We start from the raw sequence: 24,839 nt of genomic DNA, 5'->3' as shown, positions 1-24,839 counted from the left end.
GCATACCATCCACTAGATGCACTGCAGCAACTCGCCAAGGCTTCCTCAACAGCATCATCCAAACCTGCAATCTCCATCACTTAGAAAAACAAGGGCAGCGGCTCGTGGGAACACCACACCTGAAAGTTCCCGCCAAGTCATACACCAACCTGGCTTGGAAATAAATCACCGTTCCATTATTATCACTGGGTCAAAATCCTGGAACTCCCCAGCTAACAACATTACGGGTATACATAGGCCACACAGCAGCAGTTCAAGAAGGTGGCTCACCACCACCTTCTCAAGGGCAGTTACGATGGGCAATAAATACTGGACTTGCCAGCGATGTCTACATCCCAAGAACAAATCATAGAGTCATTACAGCCTGGAAGGAGGCCATTCGGCCCATCGAGGGCATGCTGGCCCTCTATAGGGTAAACCACAGTCCCATTCCCATGCTCTATCCCCATAGCCCTGCAAGTCTAGTTCTCTCAAGTGCCTATCCAAATTCCTTTTGAAATCATTGAACATCTCTTCATCCACCACCCTCATCAACAGCGAGTTCCAGGTCATTACCACTCGCTGTGTAAAAAATGTTTTCATCACATCCCTCCTGTATCTCTTGCTCAAAACTTAAATCTCTATCCCCTAGTCTTTGTACCATCAGCTAGTGGAAACAGCTTTTCTTTGTATAACTTATGCAAACCTGTCATAACCATGTACACCTCTATCAAATCTCTCCTCAACCTCCTTTGCTTCAAGGAGAACTACACCAGCTCCTCCAACCTAACCTTGTAGCTAAAATCCCTCAATCCTGGAACCATTCTGGTAAATCCCCTCTGCATCCTCTCAAGGACCTCCACAACCTCCTTAAACTGTGGTGACCAGAACTGAATGCAGTATTCTAGTTGTGGCGTAACCAGAGCTTTATAAAGGTTCAGCATAACTTCCCTGCTTTTGTACTCAATACCTCAATGTATGAAGCCGAAAGATCCCATATGCTTTGCTAACCAGTCTCTCAATATGTTTTGCCACCTTCAAAGATCTATGCACATGAACCCCCAGGTCCCTCTGTCCCTGCTTTTCTTTAGAACTGTGCATTAAGTATATATTGCCTCTCCCTGTCCCTTCTGCCAAAAAGTATCACCTTACACGTCTGTATTAAATTCCACCCACCACCTGTCTGCCCATTCTATTAGCCTATCTATGTCGGGTTGCAGTCGATTGATAACACCCTCATTGTTTGCCACACCTCCAAGTTTTGTATCATCAGCAAATTTTGAAATTTTACTTTTTGTTCCAATGTGCAAGTCATTTTTTTATATATAATAGATATCTCTCCCCATTAGAGAGACAGTTGATGATGTATAGCTTGAGGGTCACCACTCCTCAAGCGTGGGGCAAGGCAAGAAGGCAGGCCTCCATGAACTACCAAAGCCGGTACGGGGAATATATATATGTAAAATATATCAAAAAAGCAGTGGTCCGAGCACTGCCCCTTGGGGAACACCACTTCTACCAACCTGCAGTCTGAAAAACAACCATTTAACACAACTCGCTGTTTTCTGTTCTTAAGCCATTCAGTTATCCAAGCTAACACTGACCCTCCTATTCGATGAGCCTTGATTTTCTTAACCAGTTTTTTATGTGGTACTTTGTTAAAGTCCATATACATAACATGCACTGCAATTCCTTCATCAACCTTCTCTGTTCATCAAAAAATTCATTTAGATTAGAAAAACAAGATCTACCTTTTTACAAATCCATGCTGGCTCCTTAAAACCTACCTGTTTGACCAAGCTTTTGGTTATGTATCATCATAAATATGGCTCAGTGTTAAATTTTGCTCATGTGAAGTGCTTTGTGACATTTTATTACATTAAAGACGCTACATAACTACAAGTTGTTGTTGCTGTTGTTGGTGGTGTGAGAGGCAGGGCTTTGAGTCATGGGGCACTGAAGTACTAGGGAAGAGTAAGCTGTTCCGTTGTGATGGGCTCCACTTAAACTGGGCTGGTACAATGCGGGAAGGCAGTGGCGTGATGGTAATGTCACTAGATTAGTAACCCAGAGCCCCAGGCTAATGCTGTGGGGACATGGGTTCGAACCCCACCAGGGCAGATGGTGGAATTTGACTTCAATTAATAAATCTGGAATTAAAAAGTGAGTCTAGTGTTGACCATGAAATCATTGTCGATTTTTGTAAAAAGCCCTCTGGTTCACTAATGCCGTTCAGGGAAGGAAATCTGCCGTCCTTACCTGGTCTTACCTTACCTTCCTTACCTTACCTACATGTGACTCCAGACCGACAGCAATGTGGTTGACTCTTAAAGGCCCTCTGAAATGGCCCAGCAAGCCACTCACTCAGTTGTAACAAACCGCTTCAAAGTCTAAGAAAAGGAATGAAACCAGATGGACCACCCGGCATTGACCTAGGCACTGGAAACCACAACCCAGCCTGCCTGTCGACCCTGCAAAGTCCTCCTCACTAACATCTGGGGGCTTGTGCTAAAACTGGGAGAGAAATTGGACTAGTCAAGCAACAGCATTTGCATCCATCTTCAGCCAGAAGTGCCGAGTTGATGATCCATCTCAGCCTCCTCTTGAGGTCCCCAGCATCACAGATGCCAGTTTTTAGCCAATCCAATTCACTCCATGTGATATGAAGAAATGGCTGAAAGCCACTGGATACTGCAAAAACTATGGGCCCTGACAACATTCCAGCAATAGTACATACGAATTAGGAGCAGGAGTAGGCCACTCGGCCCCTCGAGCCTGCTTCGCCATTCAACAAGATCATGGCTGATCATGGACTGAAGACTTGTGCTCCAGAACTAGCCACGCCCCTAGCCAAGTTGTTCCAGTACAGCTACAACATTGGCATTTACCCGGCAATGTGGAAAATTGCCCAGATATGTCCTGTGCACAAAAAGCAGGACAAATCCAACCCAGCCAATTACTGTCCCATCAGTCTACTCTCAATCATCAGCAAAGTGATGGAAGGGGTCATTGATAGTGCTATCAAACAGCAGTTGCTCAGCAATAACCTGCTCACTGACATTCAGTTTGGGTTTCGCCAGGGCCACTCAGCTCCTGACCTCATTTATCCAAACATGGGAAGGTGGTGGCGTAGTCACTGGACTGGTAATCCAGAGCCATTGCAGATGGTGAAATTTGAATTTAAATTAATTCAATTCAATTAATTAAATTTAAAAAAGCTTGTCTAATGGTGACCATGAAACCATTGTCGATTGTTGTAAAAAACCATCACTAATGCCATTAAGGGAAGGAAATCCACGATCCTTACCTGGTCTGGCCTACATGCAACTCCAGACCCACAGGGTTGACTCTCAAATGCCCTCTGAAATGGCCTAGCAAATCACTCAATTCAAGGACAATTAGGGATGGGCAATAAATGCAGGCCGAGTTAGCAATCACCACATCCCACAAACAAATAAAAAAAAGAGCTGAACTCCAGAGGTGAGGTGAGAATGACTGCCCTCGACATCAAGGCAGCATTTGACTGAGTATGGCATCAAGGAGCCCTAGCAAAACTGGAGTGAATGGGTATCGCAGAAAACTCACCGCTGGTTGGAGTCATACCTAGCACAAAGGAAGATGGTTGTGGTTGTTGGAGGTCAATCATCTCAGTCCCAGGACATCACAGCAGGATTTCCTTAGGGTAGTGTCCTAGGCCCAACCATCTTCAGCTGTTTCATCAATGACCTCCCTTCAATCATAAGGTCAGAAGTGGGGATGTTTGCTGATGATTACACAATGTTCCAAAACTATTCGCAACTTCTCAGATACTAAAGCAGCCCATGTCCATATGCAGCAAAACCTGGACAATATCCAGGCTTGGGCTGATAAGTGGCAAGTAACATTTGCGCCACACAAGTGCCAGGCAATGACCATCTCAAACAAGAGAGAATCTAGCTATCTTCCCTTGATGTTCATGGCATTGCCATCGCTGAATCCCCACTATCAACATCCTGAGGGGGGTTACCATTGACCAGAAACTGAAGTGGACCAGCCACATAAATGCTGTGGCTACAAGAGCAGGTCAGAGGCTGGGAATTCTATGGCAGGTAACTCACCTCCTGACTCCCCAGTGCCTGTCCACCATCTACAAGGCACAAGTCAGGAGTGTGATGGAATACTCTTCACTTGCCTGGATGGGTGCAGCTCCAACAACACTCAGGAAGCTCGACACCATCCAGGACAAGAGCAGCCCGCTTGATTGGCACCCACCACCCTCAGCATTCATTCGCTCCACCACTGATGCAGTGGCAGCAGTGTGTACCATATACAAGATGCACTGCATCAACTCACCAAGGCTCCTTCGACAGCACCTTCCAAACCTGCGATTTCTACCATCTAGAAGGGCAAGGGCAGCAGATGCATGGTAACACCACCAGCTGCAAGTTCCCCTCCAAGGCACGCACCATTCTGACTTGGAACAATATCAATGTTCCTTCACTGACAAAATCTTGGAACTCCCTTCCTAACAGCACTGTGGGTGTACTTACACCCTGAGGACTGCAGCGGTTCAAGAAGGCAGCTCACCACCATCTTCTCAAGGGAAATTAGGGATGGGCAATAAATGCTGGCCCCGCAAGCGATGCCCACAACCCACGAATGAATAAATAAGTGCACTGATGAATCGACTAACTAGAATGGGCGGCACAGTGGCGCAGTGGTTAGCACTGCAGCCTCACAGCTCCAGGGACCCGGGTTCGATTCTGGGTACTGCCTGTGTGGAGTTTGCAAGTTCTCCCTGTGTCTGCGTGGGTTTTCTCCGGGTGCTCCGGTTTCCTGCCAAAAGACTTGCAGGTTGATAGGTAAATTGGCCATTATAAATTGTCACTAGTATAGGTAGGTGGTAGGGAAATATAGGGACAGGTGAGGATGTTTGGTAGCAATATGGGATTAGTGTAGGATTCGTATAAATGGGTGGTTGATGGTCGGCACAGACTCGGTGGGCCGAAGGGCCTGTTTCAGTGCTGTATCTCTAATCTAACCTAATCTAAAAATGGTAGGTAGAGCTTTAATCTAATGTGGGGTGGGGGCAGGGTGGTTGGGAGAATTCAGGAAGTGGTAAATTCAAAAGCAGTAAGAGTTATGTCAAGGCTGTAGTGCAGATTAGTGATTTGGGTAAAAATAAGCAGAATGTGTCAGGAAGGGACAGATGGCTTAACAAAGGTAATGGGGCATTAGTGAATAAGGTGACATCAGGGAAAAATAGAAAGAAGTTCAAACTGAAGACATTAGATCTGAATGCATGAAGCATTCACAATAAAATAGATGAATTAATAGCACAGACAGAAATAAATGAGTTTGATCTAAAAGACATTACAGAGACATGGTTGCAGAGTGACCAAGGTTGGGAATTAAGTATTCCAGCTACTTGGCTTTTAGAAGAGATAAGCAAAATGGAAAAGGAGGAGGGGTAGCCCTGATAATTAAGGATGAGATAAAGACAGTAGAGAGAAAGGATATTAGCTCAAAAAATCAAAATGTAGAATCAGTTTGAAATACCAAGGGGTGGAAAATACAGGTAGGAATACTTTCTAGGCTCCCTAACAGTAGTTGTAGTGTTGGGCAGAGTATAAATCTGGAAATTAGAGACACATGTAATAGCAGTAATTTGGTAATCATGGGGAACTTTAATCTTCATATGGACTGGGAAAACCACGTTTGCAGTAATCGTGTGGAGGTCAAGTTCATGGAATCCACTCAAGATAGTTTTTCAGATCAGTATGTCGAGGAGCAACTAGGAAAAAGGCTAGTTTAGATCTCGTACAATGAGACAGGGTTAATTTTATATTGCGTTTGAGAGTGATTTAGTTCAGTATGAACCTAGGGTCTTAAATCTGAACAAATCAAACTATATAAGTATGAAGGTGAGTGGCTAAGGTAGATTGGGAAACAAGATTAAAAGATATGATGGTAGATAAGCAATGGCATGCATTTAAAGAATTAATTTGTAATTCATAATGAATGCACATTCCCTTAAGGAATAGAAATTCCATTGGAAAAATAGTCCAACTGTGGTGAACAAGAGATGTTAAAGATCGTATTAAATAAAAGGAAAAGGCTTATAATGTTGCCAAAAAGAGCACTAAATTGGGCAAACTTTCAAATTCTGCAAATTGATAAAGAAAGAGAAAATAGGATTATGAGAGTGAACTAGCAAGAAACAAAATTAGATTGTAAAAGATTCTATAGTTATATAAAAAGGAAGAGATTAGCAAAATAAACATGGGTCCCTTAGAAGCAGAAACTGTAATGGTGTAGAAGGAAATGGCAGAGACATTGAGGCTGACTTTTACTGGCCTCTCAATGCTACAGGTCGCGGAGTGGGGGCCGGTAAAATGCTGCGGGGAGAGGGCCGCCTCGACCTGCAATGTCACGAAGGGCCCGCCGCATATTATCGGTGGTGGTGGGACCTCGGTGCAGCCCCCTGCCACATGGCAGTGGCACCACAATTAGCATATGGTAAATGGTACTTACCTTTGCTGATTATGCAGCTACCACCTCTCCACTGACACGTACGGATTTTTCGATGAATGGATGGCCGTCACTTGCCGTCCCGTTCACGATTGGAAAAGCCGCGGGTCCACAGAGGCAGAAGGTTTTCAGGGGTCTCTGCATATCTAAAGGGAGGGGGGTGCATTACAGGGGTCTCACTCTGCATTCTTAAAGGGAAGAGAGAGGGGGCATTACAGGGGTCTCACTCTACATTCTTAAAGGGAGGAGTGAGGGGGGCATTACAGGGGTCTCACTCTACATTCTTAAAGGGAGGAGGGAGGGGGGCATTACAGGGGTCTCACTCTGCATACTGGAAGGCAGGAGGGAGGGGGACATTACAGGTGTCTCAATGCATCCTGGAAGGGAGGAGGGAGGGGGACATTACAGGTGTCTCAATGCATACTGGAAGGGAGGGGGGAGGGGGACATTACAGGTGTCGCAATGCATACTGGAAGGGAGGAGAGAGGGGGACATTACAGAGGTCTCACTCTGCATACTGGAAGGGAGAAGGGAGGGGGGGCATTACAGGGGTCTCACTCTGCATTCTTAAAGGGAGGAGGGAGGGGGCATTACAGGAGTCTCAATGCATACTGGAAGGGAGGAGGGAGGGGACATTACGGGGGTCTCACTCTGCATTCTTAAAGGGAGGAGGGAGGGGGCATTACAGGAGTCTCAATGCATACTGGAAGGGAGAGGGGAGGGGGACATTACAGGGGTCTCACTCTGCATACTGGAAGGCAGGAGGGAGGGGGACATTACAGGTGTCTCAATGCATACTGGAAGGGAGGAGGGAGGGGGGCATTACAGGGGTCTCACTCTGCATTCTTGAAGAGAGGAGGGAGGGGGGCATTACAGGTGTCTCAATGCATACTGGAAGGGAGGAGGGAGGGGGGCATTACAGGGGTCTCACTCTGCATTCTTAAAGGGAGGGGGGCATTACAGGGGTCTCACTCTGCATACTGGAAGGGAGGAGGGAGGGGGCATTACAGGGGTCACTCTGCATTCTTAAAGGGAGGGGGCATTACAGGGGTCTCACTCTGCATACGGGAAGGGAGGGGAGGGGGGGCATTACAGGGGTCACTCTGCGTTCTTAAAGGGAGGAGGGAGGGGGCATTACAGGGGTCTCACTGCATACTGGAAGGCAGGAGGGAGGGGGACATTACAGGGGTCTCAATGCATACTGGAAGGGAGGAGAGAGGGGGACATTACAGGGGTCTCACTCTGCATACTGGAAGGGAGGGGGGAGGGGGACATTATAGGTGTCTCAATGCATACTGGAAGGCAGGAGGGAGGGGGACATTACAGGGGTCTCAATGCATACTGGAAGGGAGGAGAGAGGGGGACATTACAGGGGTCTCAGTCTGCATACTGGAAGGGAGGAGAGAGGGGGACATTACAGGGGTCTCACTCTGCATTCTTAAAGGGGGGAGGGAGGGGGCATTACAGGGGTCACTCTGCATTCTTAAAGGGAGGAGGGAGGGGGCATTACAGGGGTCTCACTCTGCATACTGGAAGGCAGGAGGGAGGGGGACATTACAGGGGTCTCACTCTGCATACTGGAAGGGAGGAGAGAGGGGGACATAACAGGGGTCTTACTCTGCATTCTTAAAGGGAGGAGGGAGGGGGGATTACAGGGGTCTCACTCTGTATTCTTAAAGGGAGGAGGGAGGGGGCATTACAAGGGTCTCACTCTGCATTCTTAAAGTGAGGAGGGAGGGGGCATTACAGGAGTCTCAATGCATACTGGAAGGGAGGGGGGAGGGGGACATTACAGGGGTCTCACTGCATTCTTAAAGGGAGGAGGGAGGGGGGATATACAGGGGTCTCACTCTGCATTCTTAAAGGGCAGGGGTCTGGGATTACTGGTGGGAAAGCTCTGCTGGCATGAAAGGAGGTACTGTGTACCGTCCCTCCGTTAGCAGTGTACACTCTGTGTTTGTGAGGGAGAAGTGGCACAGTAGGCACCCTGTGTGTTGGGAGGGTGCCAGAAAGGGCAGGAGCATTAAGGTTTTATGGATGGTGGGGGCAATCAATTCAGTTGGTAGGATCTTGATGTGGTCATGTTGTGCCACGCTGAATGTTGGCCAGAATGGGCAATGCCATGGCATACCACATAGTTGATCCAGGAAAGCAGCTGATGTACCCATCAACACCAATCCCTGCCCTGTTAGGAACCTTAGAATAATTGAAGGGTTCAACTTTATTTATCACATGGAAATAGATATGGCTCATCCTACATTGTGTGATCCTCTGATCATGAGGATCGGTATGCGCAAGAGGCAATATCAACAGGTAGTTGCGATCCACGTAGAGGCCCCCGGTCATGAGCAGCAGCCCCCAAGGGGAGCTCACTATTAGGTTTGCCTGCATCTACTGGCCCCACATGACATGCCACCGGATGTCCACATGAGTGTCAGAGGCGATTGCGCATTTAGAGAGGGCGGTGACATGTCTCTGTGCCATGCTCAAGGATGACCTGCAGCCCATGGGCTCTGGTGAACATCCCATGCTTTGTTCTTCATACTGGCAGCGGTTCTCAAGTCTGACACCTCTGCAGCTTTTTAGGGATCCACCAGAGACCTTGTGGGGTCACACAGTCAGCAGTGCACCGCTGCATCAGAAAGGTCACCAATGCCCTGCACCGGAGGGCCAGTGAGGATGTCCGCTTCAGGACGGACTCTCACAGCCAGGCCCAGAGGGCCATTAGTTCTGGCACCATTGCCAGAGAACCATAGATTATAATGTTCATAGACTGCACTCATGTGGTCATCATGCCTCCCACCAGGCTACCACCTGCAGACGTCACATTAAAGGATCCCTCTCAGTCCAGGTGAAGTTGGTATGTGATCATCGCAGATGCTTGCAGTGAATGTGTGACTGCTTCTCAGGCAGCTGCAACGACACCTGGGTCTTGCGCCAGTCCTGGCTGCCACTGCTGTTCACTGAACTGGCTCAGATGGAGGGGTGGCTTCTTGGAGATAAGGGCTATCCTTTGCAGACATGGCTTCCGACACCAGTGAGAGACCACACCACTGTTGCAGAGGAGAGATACAACGCCAGCCACTGAGCTACATGAGCCACCATTGAGCAGGAGATCGGTATGCTTAAAGAGCGCCTCCAATGCCTGTATGGATAGGGTGATGCCCTGTACTACAGGCTGAAAAGGCCAGCTCCTTTCTTTGCTGCTCTGCACAACTACGCACCCAATAGGGGCCAGGCCTGGCATGATGAGGAGAGATGTCAAAGGATTCCTTCTCGTACTATGAGGACGCTGAGGACCTACAACATGAAAGACACATGGGAGGGCAGATAGCACCCAGGCTCGGCACGCAGGGCTAACAGTGAGGTAGGGATGTACGGAAGTGGCTTATCAGAGAAAGGCTGTCTGCTCCATAGGAGCTGACATGAGCTCTGCAAGCCACACATCACCCTCGCTCACCTGCTGTGCACCAGTCCACATCTACAGCATCCCTGTGTAAACCATTAGAGGCAGCAGCTGACTGAGCCAATGTCCATGTCACTGCATCCGTGGAGACGCTCATGAGTAATGGTGGCATGGCAGTGATGTTATTGCATACATTGGCTCTCCTGAATGGCCAACGGTGCAAAGGGATGTGACATTGGCGCTACATGCTGGCACACATCATTTGCACAGAGAAAAGGACCCACATGCTGGTGAGGAACATTTAGTGTAAGACCTATTTACATTGCTGTGACACCTGTGCATTCCCATTTGTTTCAGTGTATTCTCTGTAAACCTCTGTAATACCTTTTATGGTCTATTTAAGTCTCACGTCCTGGAATGTGCAAATGTACGATTATTCAACCAGGTGTGGCACGCCTACAAGAAGGAATGTTACACTTGAGTGGGAGAAGAGGATCACAACTTCACAGGACACTGGGACACAGCAAAGCGGAAAGTGCGTGGGTCACTCAGCAAGTCAGGCAGCATCTGTGGAGAGAGAAGCAGAGTTAACTTTCAGGTCTGTGAACTTGGACAAGTTAACTCTTGCTTCTCCACAGATGCTGCCTGACCTGCTGGATTTCTGCAGCACTTTCTGCTTTGCTGCCAGATTGACAGCACCCCCACTCTTCAAGCAGTCAGGTAAGTATTCTTTGAAAGCTGTTAGGAAGCAGGTGCTGGGGCACTTAAAATAAAGCCCCAGCACCTGCTGCACAACTGTCAAAACTCTCGCTGAGCCGAATGTCCCACCTCTCCCCGCGTAATATGGGGGGGGGGGCGGCGCGTGGCCTCTATGGAAATGAGCCGCTCGGCAGTGGCTGGCGAATGCGGGTGCACCGCCGGGTTCAAAGGGTGCCGCCGCGGAGCGCAGCACCCCAATAAAATTCAGCCCATTAAGGGGAAAAATTGGATAAGACCAGAAAACAGGCACAGGGAACGCGATGCATGATTTAACCCACACCCATTCGTAGCGATGCAGGCAACATGCAAACTTTGTGCTGCCTGCTAATTTAAATGATAGTGGCGTACAGTCCCATTCTATGATGTTACTGAGTGACTGCAAACCTCAGCAATGCTCGTACCACTTGAAGCTAGCCTGCACTACTTAGAAGCAGCCTAGACCTCTTAAGGGCAAGGTGCGTTTCGGTTACAGCAGGTGCTGCAACTGATTGAAGAAGAATTTATGAGCAGAAAGAGGAGTGGAAATGGTGCAACAGGCCAGAGCGTGTGCCCCAAGGTTCTCCAATGCAGCACTGGAGGTCTTGGTGCAGGAGGTAGACAGGAGGAGAGAGGCTCTCTTCTCTCAGGGAGCTAGGAGGCCTTCCAGACAGACACTACGAATGCAGTGGGAGCAGATAGCCTTTGCGGTAAATCTAGCTCCAAGGACCTCGATGCAGAGCGCAAAATTTTCAATGACCTCAAATGAGTGGTCAAGGTCAGCGAATGCCATATTCTTACAAATGATCCACTAATCTCATACTCTGCTCCTTTCAACATACCCCATTCAATCACCTACCAACAGTCTCAACTCATACCTCACATTCATAGCCTTAGCCCACCCTCACACACTTAGCACTGTGGCAAGCCTCACATTTGCAGCTCACAGCTTGCATGCACTACCAGCTATTCAACTGTGACAGGCACATCACACAAACACATTGCACCACACTCGCTGACACACTTCCCTTCTTTTGCAGGACATGGGGGCGGGCAGCAGCATCTAACCGGTGCGGGACTGGCATAGCTGCCAGTGTCTGGCTTGGTGCAACTTTGGAAAACATGCAAGTAGAGCTCTCCCAAAACAGGTGGGCAGGGCTGTTAATTATGCAAATTTCAGATACCAATATATGGAGCATGCACCAGGAATACTCCATCCATTGGTTTCAGACATAGAAGGGCCTAACCAATGTTCCTTAAAGGAACTGCTGCAGGCCGCTTCAAAACCAGTCACAGAGTCATTACGGCATGGAAGGAGTCCAGTCAGCCCATCAAAACTAGGTGAGTCTTTTGTGTTTTTGTGATTTTTCTTGGGCCACGAGGAGCATGAGTGCTGCTCTGGACTCCACACATGTTTTTTCCAACCTCTCCCACTCAACTGCACCTCACCTCTGCCCAGCTCTCCACCCATTTAACTTCCAACACCTGCTTGGCTCCACAGAAAAACTGCCAGATTTCCCATCGCCCCAATTGATGAATTCCTGTGAACGCTGGTTCAGTGTCTGCCAGAATTATATGGATGAGTTCTGACTGTTAAAATTGACATATTTAACTTCAGGATTTTTATTTGAAATCGCTGTCAAACTTGAATAATGACACAGTTCTTCCAGAATTTCTGCTGTTTCCATTAATAAGTTCATTTAAATGTTTTTGAGTTTAAAAGAAATCTAATAGATGAAAACATTCCCTTCTGAAAACCTTTCCTTTCCCAGTAATTGTCCTCCAGTTATCCGGACACACCAGGATTTCCTTTCTGGTAAACAGTGCCAACATCATTGAAGCCAGTGATCCTGCTGTTTCTTTCTGATAACCTTGCATGGACAGCAACAAACCAGAGGACATAACCTTAGCTCATTTCTTCTTAAGTTTATATATATCATTCTTTGGTTTCTGTCCTTGAGAAGGACAAATTGGCTGTATATTATATCAGAATGGCTAAGCAATCACAATATCCTTAAACTGCCCCATCAGCAAACCATTCATACTGATATCTACATCCTTGATACAGGCTTGCTAAATGGCCTCCCTTTGGACAGCACATTATTAGCATATCAGACAATAAAACTTCCAATTATTATGGCTGTGTTAGTTATCTTTTTCACCTCTGGTCTTGCTGTAGTTTGTTTGAAAGTTACATCAGTTGCAACCTTGATCCTCCTTATCCTTTAGGTTAGTTCATAATTACTGAAGTCGTCGACATGGATAGATCGGAAAAGATGCTGCCAGATTGAGAAGTGTCCTCAGCTATAGGGAATTGCCTATTACACTCAAAACTGAAAAGTGATTTTACAAATTAAAAGAAAAATAAAGTGTACTAACAAAATGGAGAATTGAATTATCAAAACAAACATTAAAATTCAATAAATATTTTAAATCTTCCACCTCTTTGGGTGTTTTGTAATTTCCTGTTTGAGGGAAAAAACTTCTTCAATTTTATACGACACCTCCCTTTCCAAAAGAACTCTGAACGTACACATATCAGAATCCCTGCAATGCAATAGTCGCCTTTCATTTTTAGCCTTTGGAGTATCCATAATCCTTCTCTGATGGTTCTGCACAGAGGGGTGAAAGAATCAAGCAAACACTCCAACAAAAAAGCTACTATTATGCATTTGCTCACTTTGACAAAACTTTCTCAATCATAGTTCCCTGGAAAAAATACTTTTCTGTTTTTCCAAACTCACTTTGCCTGAAGCCTCAATGTTTTAAAGAATCTAAAAAATGATAGGATTGGTTTACTTCGCCATAACATTCAATGTGTGTCTGTTTCTATGGTGTTAAGAGGAAAAGGGAAACAGTCCCAGAATTTTACACTTGTGCAACCCAAAATGCAAATAACTATCAATAGATAGAGTAAACAGTCCAGAGGATATCCACCCAATACCTGAGAGTCGTCAGGAAGATGGGACACATGCTTGTGTGAGCCCCTTGCCCCTATCTTTGATAGTTCACTGTACTTTGGGACAGTTCAGTTAGACTCAAAGGAGGCCACTGTAGTCTCAATCTTTAAAATAGGAGATAAGATGGACCCAGGCAACTCTAGGCCCAGTGGCGCAGTGGTTAGCACCGCAGCCTCACAGCTCCAGTGACCCGGGTTCAAATCTGGGTACTGCCTGTGTGGAGTTTGCAAGTTCTCCCTGTGTCTGCGTGGGTTTCCTCCAGGTGCTCCGGTTTCCTCCCACAGCCAAAAGACTTGCAGGTTGATAGGTGAATTGGTCATTATAAATTGCCAATAGTATAGGTAGGTGGTAGGGGAATATAGGGACAGGTGAGGATGTGGTAGGAATATGGGATTAGTGCAGGATTAGTATAGATGGGTGGTTAATGGTCGGCACAGACTCGGTGGGCCGAAGGGCCTGTTTCAGTGCTGTATCTCTAAATCTAAAAAATCTAAAAATCTAAAAAAATCTAGGCCCATCAGTTTGACATAATTAATAGGGAAGATTCTCCAGTAATCATTAGGGATGCAATATATGAATACTTAGATAAAGAGGAACATATTAGGAACACCCAACTTGGCTTCAAAAGAAGGAAGCCATGTCTTACAAATTTGATTATATTTTTTGAAGCTGTCACTAAGATAATAAATGAAGGAAGCCCCCCAGTTGGCATTGTCTGCTGAGACTTCCAAAAAGCTTTTGACAAGGTACTGCATAAGAGGCTACTCAACTAGATTGAAGCCTCTGGTATTAGTGGTAATATATTGAGCTGGATTGGGCACTGGCTGGAAGGCAGAAAGTGCCTACTGATGGATTTGGATCTGTTTGGAGACTGGTCACCAGGGGTGTCCCACAGGGGTCAGTGTTAGGACCTTTGCTCTTTACTATTTTTATTAATGATCCAGATGTAGGAGTTGGGGCACAATCTGCAAGTTGGCAGATGATACGACGATTTGTGCGAGTGTTAGGACTGCAAACGATGCTGAACAATTTCAGGTTAATCTTAATGCAGTGGGGATTGCACTTGTGATTGGCAAATGATGTTTAACTTGGAAAGATGGCATGTTATGCATGTGGGTAGGGTGAATGCTGACAGACAAGCAACCTTCAGGGAAAAGCATTAAAGGAGGTGGAGAAGGAAAGAGATCTGGAAGTTCTAGTGCAGAAATTTTAAAGGTTCATGAGCAATGCTTGGAAGTGATAGCCAGAGTGAATAGGGTGTTGAGTTGCATTTATACGACAATTAACTACAAGACAAAGCATACATTTTTTTCCTTGTACAAAACCATGGTCAGGCCTTAGTTCGGATACTATGTCCTGTTTTGGTTTTCTGACATGGTGGTTGATATTGAGGCTTTGGTATGGGTGCAGAGGAGGGTCTGTAGATTTATTCCTAGTTTGAGGCATTTTAGTTATCAAGGTAATCTAAAAGAGCTGGGACTGTACACTTTAGAGAAGCATAGACATGGTGATCTAATTGAACTTTATAAGATGATGAAAGGAATAGATTGTGTCATGCCCTGTAGAGGCAGGTCCTATTCATAATTTTAAGCGTGGACTATATTCAGCATAGCATCTTCTGAAACTGAATTTTCCTTTTGTTTTAAATGAACCACAATGTATATTAAAAGTGGACATGGGCTGCAAAGATGCCACCAAAGGTCAGCTGACCTTCAGCCTGCATGTGCAAAAACTGACTCACTGTTTCTAAAGGACAAAAGGATGCCTTGCAGACTAAGAGGTGTCATCAACACCCATCCTGAAACCATCGGGAGACATTCCTGAATTGGATAGGTTTCTCTTGAAACAAAGAAGGTGATTGTTTTTACCCTCCTCAGATTGAATGTTATTCGACAATAAACCAGGATGGGGCTAATCAACCTAGACTGCTACCATATTTGGAAAAGGAACTATGAGAAGTCACATGGTGAAGCAGCTATGTTGATCTTTTAAAAATCTTTTAAAATACAGACTGCAGGAAAAAGCAGCAAGCAGACAAGGCAGACTGATTGGTGCCTTAAAATAACTGAAAGCTGTAACATCTTAAAATCTCCAAGTCTGTTCGTTTTCAAGTCCACCAGTACAGTAAACCGACCTCCTGATAATAAGACTACAAGCAACTAACATCATGACCTGCTACAAATCTTCAAGAGAATCCTGCACAGACTTCGACATACAACTCCAACTATCGAATCCACCTAACTACACTTCAGGAATGAAATCTTCACTTCTTCACGGGCCCACAACACTTGCCTTTCCCCAAAATGAGCCAAATCACATGACTTATGAACTATTCCTTTGCAATTTGTATAGGTGCACTATCCTTTTAGTGGCTTTCTTGAGCGTGTGTGTGAGTGGTGAGTGAGTGTAGCGTTAGACTTTTGGATTGAACACGTGAATAAAAATAATCCTCTTTATTTAAACCCATGAAAAGCATGCTATTGGTTATTCAACTTGGCCATGCACTCAGGTGGCATGCTAAGCCCCCAGCTGCCAAGAATGAGGCACATTAATTTTGTCATGAACATTGATTTTAAACTGTTACTGGAGTGAGGGAAGGACTTGTTGAACAGATCAGCCGTGGCTGGAAGAGACGTTTGCATATCGACAGACAGTGTTTGGAAGGACAAAGCAGCTATTCCCTGACATTCAACCCAAAATGGACTTTTGATCCCTGGACATTGAAGGTGGGGGAGCTCACATTCCAGGCTGACTGCTAAGATGACCGTATACACAAACGGACATGGTCAAACCAGCTAGTCACATGACTAACCTGCTGGGCAACCTGAGTTTTTTGAATTTGTACAAACAGTTTGGGCCGAAAGTCTGTTTGCCCCTGGACTGAGAAGATCTCTTTCCTGTCTGCTCCCATCGCTTTCTCACAAGCCTGAAGACACATGAACCCCAAGAGAGAAAAGTCTTCTACAGCGAACAAGGTTTAAGAAGAATACTGGCCCCAACGAAAAGCAAGATCTACCTACAATTAAGGACTCTACAGTGAGCTCAAAGAATCGTAACGACAACTCTTCAGACATTGCCTCAAACCTTTCCACTTTATTTTTCTTCTGTTCTTTTCTGTCTCCATTTGCATGTGCATATCACATATGCATGCTAGCGTGGGCGTGTTCTATATCCATAGGCGTCAACCGAATTAGAGTTCAAGTTTAAGTTTAATAAAATTTCACTTTTCTTCTTTCAACCTGAGAAAACCTGTTCTGCTGGTTTCTTTACCTTATAATTGGAAAGCGGTGAAAAAGGACTCACCAAGGGGAGCTGAAAACATGGTGTGTTTAAAAATTCAACCCTGTTACAGTAGACCAGGTGAAGGCTGAAAGGGAACCCTAGACCTCTTTCTCATCTGGTCATAACACAGGGGTTAAGAAACACAGACATCTTCCTTGTCAAACACTGATTATGGACAGTTCTTTCTCAATTCTATCTGTAACAATTATGTTTGACTAGACATCTGTTCTAATTTAAATAGGTTATGGTGGACTGGGGGGGTCACAGTTTTCTGTTGTACATGCTCAGATGTAGGTTAGGTGTCAGGAGGTGGCTCATTTGCTGTAGAATAATGGACCTCTGGAACAGGTTACCGGCTTGTACAGTAGACACTAATTCACTAAATTCCTTCAAACATGAGCTGGATCTATTTCAGGCTGGAGCAGAGATCACTTTGCACAAAAAGTATGTACTGCATATAATTATCAGGCCAGAGAGATCTCCTGAACTAGTTTTGATTGCCAAAGGTGGTTAGGGAGGAATTTCCCAGATTCCATGCCCACCACCCACCCAAAAACTATGTGTTTTCATCTGGTTTTCCTCCTGTCCCAAGAGATCAGATGTTCCTGTCTAGTGCAGAGTGTTGTAATGACGCTTTCCACATTTTCTTGCCTAATACTAAAAGGGTGCCTGGATAACAGATGTCTATGGAAACTTGGCATTAGATGTTGCTAATCTCAGCTAGAGGATATGCAAAGCGGCAGGTTGGTACACAGTTTAATTATTGGGTGACAGCAATTTAGCTTTCCTTTGTGATTGTTCCTAGTTTTTATATCTTCCTGCCTTCTATTGTGAGCAAGCACTGATGTCCAGGTATCTCTCACTCAACTTATTTAAATAAGATGAACATGGTTATATACTTGAATTAATTTTGTTCAAGTTGGCCATATAATGCACACCAGCTTCAGATTCTTTTAATTGAGTCTCTGATGAATATAATTTTGGCCTCTGGTTTGTTGCCTGTCAGTGCAGTTTTATCAGAAATGAACAGCAGGATTAACTTCAATTATGCTGGTAGTGTTCACCAAAAAAAGGAAAAGTTTGTATGGCTGAATAACGGGAGGACAGTTAAGTTTCTCAAGAGGAATGAGCTGAATTTGAATCAATTGGAAAGTTGGCTCTGGGCCTGGGTGCTTTAGCTTCATGGTGGCCCCCTGACAGCCACAATGTAGATACAGGCAGACAAACTGAGATCTGCAAGCTAAAATCCTTAGTCTGCTGTCCAGATATCCTTGTTCACTTCTTTGAAATGGAGCCTGGTTTCTTTGAAGAATATCCCAAGTAAAAATCACCTTTCCCCTCTAGACATGCAAACATGTTATCAATTTTATAATCCAAGAAGATAAACAGCAGGCCCTTGGCAGTATGTTGGTATCATTTTCTTTTGATGTCTGGCTTGTATTTTTTTTAATTCTTTCATGGGATGTGAGCATTGCTGGCAAGACCAGCATTTTTTGCCCATCCCTAATTGCCCTTGACAACTGAGTAGCTTGCTAGACCATTTCAGAGGGCAATTAAGAGTCAACCACATTGCCCTGGGCCTGGAGTCACATGTAGACCAGACTAGGTAAGGATGGCAGATTGCTTTCCCTAAAGGACACTAGTGAACCAGATGGGTTTTTATGACACTTGATGATAGTTTCATGACACTATTACTGAGACTAGCTTTCAATTCCAGTTTTTTTTAATTAATTAAACTTATTCATTAATTGAATTTAAATTCCACCAGCTGGTATGGCAAGATTTGAACTCATATCCCCAGGGCATTGGCGTGGGCCTCTGGATTACTAGTTCAGTGGCATTACCACTACACCACCATCTCCCCCCAAATAGCTTGATTCCAATAGCAACCCAAATATGCCTGACAGGCATCTGTAAGTTCTGTATGCATTTAATGCTTTATAGACATTAGGAACCTTTTCATGTCACTTAATTAATAGATATGGGCGAACATTTTCACTGAGGGAACAAACTGGGTTAGATGTCCTCCTTTGTAAATGTACTTATGGGCAGTTAGTATATTGTCTTTCTCCTGACAAAGGCAAACAAAACAGCTGATAGAGACAATTTTACAGTTTAAAGCATGGCAAAGCTCTGCTTTTGTCACCACTATATCAATTCCATTTTATTTTGACTGTTATTCCCATTCCTACTATTTTCTCATTCTTTCCTGAAGGTGCTGACTCTTGCTAGACTGCAACTTTATGGATAATGCCCAGCAGCTACACATATAAACCCAGACAGTGAGTGTCGCAGGCTATTCAACTGTGAAAGATATGACATTGACAGCTGAACCCCTCAATACACTCACAAATAAATCATCTCTGGATAGTAATCAGGAGCAGGAACCCTGGTTGTTTTTTTTAGTTTCATAACCCAATTTCAAAAGGCCGATTGTAATTTGCCTTCTGTTACTCCAGTTCAAATCAGCTAACTTGGCTTATGGAACCTGTGACTTTCTTTGTCTCACTGTCTCAATTCCAAACTGTGTAGTGCCATTGCTAATTAAACCACCAAGGAAAGCCATTCTGAATGTTAAAAAAACGTGAAGTTATTTCAGTACCTTCCGGTTCTTTTATGTGAAGTAGTTTTCAGCTCTAGATTTTATCATCTTGAGTCTCCTTCGTTAGGATTACAGTTAGAAATTCTAGAATGCCATATCTGTATTTTTAATAACTTTTCCAGCTGCTTGACTTTCTGCTACTTGGCCTGTCATAAGAATAAAAAGTATTGTCAGTGCAAGGATGCAACCTTAGCCTTGACCACAAGAACAGGAGAAAAAAATCTCCCACTTTCGTACCTTTGTGAAGTCCCACCTAAAAGGGCTGGATTTATTTCTCCCCCAGGCATTGGGGTCCGTGGCGGCAGGGCCTGAAGATGCCTCCGGGAGAGGGCCGCCACGCACCCCGCGCCAGGAGGGCCCGGCTTGATATTGCCAGCGATGCCCGCTCGGCGATGGGACCCCTATTTCAATACTTAAATTAATTAAAATGAATGCATACATGATACTTACGCCGCCGCCTCATATCCTGCTGCGATCTTTGGCCCAGTGGCTGGTACTCCTGCGCCTTCGGATCCCTGCCAGGGGAAATGAGGTGTCACATTGGTGGAGAGAGGGGAGGAGGTAAGCTTATCAATGCAGGAAGTGGGTGAATGGGGTCAAAGTAACATCATGGGTATAGGGGATGGTGGTAAGGGTTGATAATGCAATTTGGAGGGGGTGGGGGGGAGGTCAGACGGACAAGGTAAGTGTTTTCGGGAGGGAGAGGGCAAATAATTAATTTACCTGTTATTGGGGGTGTGGGAGAGGGGCGGAAGTAATGTCTTTATTTATTTTTATTTTCTTTATCTTTAAATATTTAAATTTCCTGGTAGGGCTGACAGCCCTTTAAAAATGGCGTTTGCGCCTGCACACAGGGAGCTGACGCCATTTCCACTGATCGACAGCCAGCCCTCTCCATGTGATTGGGGGGGGGGGGGGAAGGTAGCCCACCCCTGCTATTTAAATGAGCTGCCGCATGGAAGATTGCCGCAGTCGAAGCACAGGCCGACGTTTTTTTTTTCACCGGCGGCGGGCATAGATGATTCAGCCCAAGATATCTTTACAGTCAAAGTGCCAATGCCAGTGTTGAGTAGAAACTGGAAATAGCAGGACAGTCAGCACTTGTAAGAGAAAAAGATAAGCTAGCTTTTCTGGTGGAAGCCCTTTCTCAAAAATGGTACTTGTCAGTTAAAAACATAAAATTAGACAGTTCCCAGTAACTTTTTCTAGAAAGTAAAACAGGAAATTTAAATAATAAAAATAGGGAAAGTTGGAAATAAACAGGATTTAAAAGAAAGAAAGACTTGCATTGGACATCCCAAAGTGCTTTATAACCAATTGTTTGGCCAGGTGGGTGATGGCATAGATGGTTTCCACTGTTCACCTCTGAACTGACACTGACAGTGTTATTTTAAATTATTGTTTCAGCCCTTGTGTTTTGTTGGCCAAATAAACAAATAATGACAGGTTTTCTCATAAATTTAAAACAGAAGATTAAATATTTATTGAACAATATTCATCATCCGAAATGTTTGCAACATCACCCATGCACGCATTCATTCTCACAAGCACACTCAAGAAGAGATAGAAGGTACAGGGTAAGAGGTGTTAAGAGTTCAAGGTGTAAAAGTCTGTTGTTACAGGAGATATCTGTGGGTGCTCTCAGAAGGTGAGTTTTAAAGTTGCAGGCCTTTTGCTGGTTGTCTTGTATTTGCTGGGTTGCTGAAGACTTCTAGCGCTTCAGTTTGCAGATGGTGCCGATTTTCTTAGTTCAGTTTTCACTGGTGGAGGTGTTGTTTCAAAGACACTGTCTTTTCTCTGCTGCAGTTGGCTTTCAACTTGTTTCAGCCGGAGTCAAATGTTAGCTGGAACTGATCTTTCCCTCTCTCTTTCACAGCCTTATGCTGGAATTCAAGATGGCTTTCGATGTTAACCGTATGGTTGGAGACCAGACCTGATGTTGATGACTGATGCTGTGAACTGGGAAAGACTCTTCTGTTCTTGAAATACGATTACCTTTAAAGGTGAACTCATGAGTGTTAGTTTAGACTATGTGACATTAGGTTTCAGTTCCTAATGGGCTATATAATAGCTTTTGATGGCCCCATTTTGATAATTTGAGGGTTGTTCAAACTCTATTGTGATGAAGGGTAGCTGGAGACATAGAGTCTAGGACTGTCTTTGTTTAGTTCATTTTATACATAGCTCACATCCATGTGTGATAAGCTGACTCATTTCCATGTAGATGAGGTTAATTGGTTTTAGTTCCAGTAGACGTAGATATGTATTTTAGTGCAGATGGTGGTATGGGTCAGGTGACCTGTCCTCCATTTTGTTGAAAGCAAATGTACCAGTCTTTTTACAATTGTTCTAATTTTTATAATTCTTCAGTTTGGTTCTATATTTTCGTTGCTGCACTTCTCGTCAGTGTGACACAATGAAGTACTTTTGAAGTGTAGTCACTGTAGGAAACACAGCAGCCAACTTGTGCACAGCAAAATCCAACAAACAGCATTGTGGGTGTGAGCTTTCACCAGCACTAGCCAATAAATAGTAATAGGTTTTAGTAACTGTTTGTATGATATATAAGAGGTTGCCATTCAACAACTCCTAGAAAACATGGGGGGAGAACATGGAAAAGATCTGAAAACAAGTCCAGGGATCCACACCCATTCACTGTGTTGCAGACAGCACTGTAAATATATGCTGCTGGCTCTTTTAAATGATTTCTGCATGTAGATAGTGCTACTCACACTGTTCATTGGCTGCATATGCCTGATATCATGTCTGGTGCTACTTAAAGGCAGCCTGCACCTCTTAAAGAGGTGGTGCATTGTGACTGCAGCAAATGGTGGAGCTTTTTGCAAAACTGAATCAGAGCTGTGATACTTAGAGCAACAGCTTAACATGCAAGAGAATGTACACCAAGGTTTTCAGACAATGTACTTGAGGCCTTGGGGAGAGAGGTGGAAAGGAGAGATGTCTGCTCTCCATAGTGGGACACAGGAGGTCCTCCAGACATATGGAGAATTTTATGCTGGCGGTGGGGGTCTCGACTTCAGGGGAAACCGACACTGAGATCTCCGTGTTGCCCCTTTTCTTGCAGAGCCCAGAAAATGAGTGTTAAATACAAGGCTGAAGCATTTTCAATCATCTTTGACCAGAAGTGCAGAGTGGATGATCCATCTCGGCCTCCTTCTGAGGTCTCTACCATCATTAAAGCCAGTCTTCAGCCAATTCGATTCACTCCATGCAGACTATGAGCCTCAGCAACATCCCAGCTGAAGTGCTTAAGACTTGTGCTCCAGAACTAGTTGTGCCTCTAGCCAAGCTGTTCTAGTACGACACTGGCATCTACAAAGTGAAAAATTACCCAGGTATGTCTTGTCCACAAAAAGCAGGACAAGTCCATTCTGGCCAATTACCATCCCTTCAGTCTATACTCAATCAGCAAAGTATTGGAAGGTATCGGAGACAGTACTTACTCACTAATAACCTGCTCACCGACGTTCAGTTCGGGTACTGCCAGGACCACTTGCCTCCAGACCTTATTACCGTCTTAGTCCAAACATGAAAAATGAGCTGAATTCCAGAGGTGAGGTGAGAATGACTGTCTTTGATATCAAGGCAGAATTTGGCCAAGAGTGGCCTCAAGGAACCTGAGTAAAATTGAAGTCAATATGAAACAGGTGGAAAACTCTCCATTGGCTAGAGTCACAAAGTGGAATGATCTCCGCTTGCCTGAATGAGTGCAGCTCCAACAACACTCAAGAAGATCGGGATCATCCAGGAGCTTCCTCCTCCATTAGTTGTTTAATTATCCACCACCATTCATGACTGGATGCAGCAGGACTGCAGAACTTTGATCTGATCCGTCGGGTATGGAATTGCTTAGCTTTGTCTCTAGCATGTGGCTTCCACTTTTTAATATATGTGTAGTCTTCTTTTGCAGATTTAACAGATTGGCACCTCATTTTCAGGTACGCTTGGTGCTGCTCCTGGCATGCTCTTCCACACTTTTCATTGAACCAGGGCTGGTCCCCTGGCTTGAAGGTAGTGGTAGAGTGAGGGATATGCCAGGCCATGAGGTTACAGATTGTGGTGAAATACAAATGTTCTGCTGCTAATGACCCACATGGATGCCCATTTGGCACGGTTGTAGTTCCAAACAACACAATAACAGGTATTCTCAGTATGAAGACAGGACTTTGTCTTCACAAACTCTGTGCGCGGGTCACTGCTACCATCCTATCTGTCATGATCAGATGAACCCACGACAGGTAGATTGGTGAGGACGAGGTCAAGTAGGTTTTCCCCTCATGTTGGTTCTCTCACCACCTTCCAAATGCCCAGTCCGGCAGCTATGTCCTTCAGGACGGCCAGCCTGGGCAATAGTGGTGCTACCTAGCCACCCTTGGTGATGGAAATTGAATTCCCCCACATAGAGTGCATTCTGTGCCCTTGCTTCCCTCAGTGCATCTTCCAAGTGGTGTTCAGCATGGAGGAGTCCTCATTCATCAGCTGAGGGTGGGCAGTAGGGGGTAATCGGCCAGAGGTTTCCTTGGCCATATTTGACCTATTGCCATGAGATTTCATGAGGTCCAGAATCAATGTTGAGAACGTCCGGTGCCACTCCCTCCCAACTGTATTCAGCTGTGCCACCACTTTTGGTAGGTCTGTCCTGCTAGTGGGACAGGACATATCCAGGGATGGAGATGAATGAACCTAGGGCACTAGCTGAAAAGTATGATTATGTGACTATGCCAATGTCAGACAGTTGCTTGACTTGTCTGTGGGACAGCTCTCCCAATTTTGGCACAAGTCTCCAGATGTTAGTAAGGAAGACTTTGCTTGGTTGGCTGGGCTGGGTGTGCCTTTGTCATCTCTGAATGCTCAGCAGAAAGCTGTTTTAACTCATCTTGCGCTGATCCACAGACTGCCCTGGATATTGAGGTACTCAGGCAGCGTGAACTCTCATTCCCAGATTCCCAGAGAGAGTGTTAATGACAGAATATTGAACAGCTCATTTCTGTCATTTCTGCTCAATTATCTTTGACTTTCACCACACCATTAGCACTCCCTTTGCCTTTGTCCCATGACATCTTTGTCATTTAGTCTCTCCTGCCCTCTGCCCTATTACACCCCTTCCTTTTTGTTCTCTACCCCCCAACTCCCACTTCACTGGCTTAAAACCTATTACATTTCTAACATTTGCCAGTTCTGATGAAAGGTCACAGACCTGAAATGTTAACTCTACTTCTCTCTGCACAGATGCTGTTAGACCTGCTGAGTATTTCCAGCACTTTCTGTTTTTATTTCAGATTTCCAGCATCCGCAGTATTTTGCTTTTATTCCAGAAAATATAGGGTTGGGAGTGTAGGAAGTT

General features: G+C 45.1%; 1 protein-coding gene across 2 annotated transcripts in view; it reads left to right on the top strand.

The window, feature by feature from the left end:
- The window catches only part of gdpd2 (glycerophosphodiester phosphodiesterase domain containing 2), a 224,312-nt gene that overhangs the window by 40,204 nt on the left and 159,269 nt on the right, over positions 1-24,839 (top strand). For both annotated transcript variants that reach the window (XM_068047952.1, XM_068047953.1), the window contains one exon: positions 21,351-21,477. The gene's annotated coding sequence lies outside the window, so the exon portion shown is untranslated. The remainder of the gene's footprint in view (positions 1-21,350; positions 21,478-24,839) is intronic.

This window comes from Heterodontus francisci, chromosome 15 (assembly GCF_036365525.1).
Source record: "Heterodontus francisci isolate sHetFra1 chromosome 15, sHetFra1.hap1, whole genome shotgun sequence".
Lineage (NCBI taxonomy): Eukaryota > Metazoa > Chordata > Chondrichthyes > Heterodontiformes > Heterodontidae > Heterodontus > Heterodontus francisci.
Note: the sequence above shows the minus strand (reverse complement) of the source record. Positions and strands in the feature narration are given on the sequence as shown.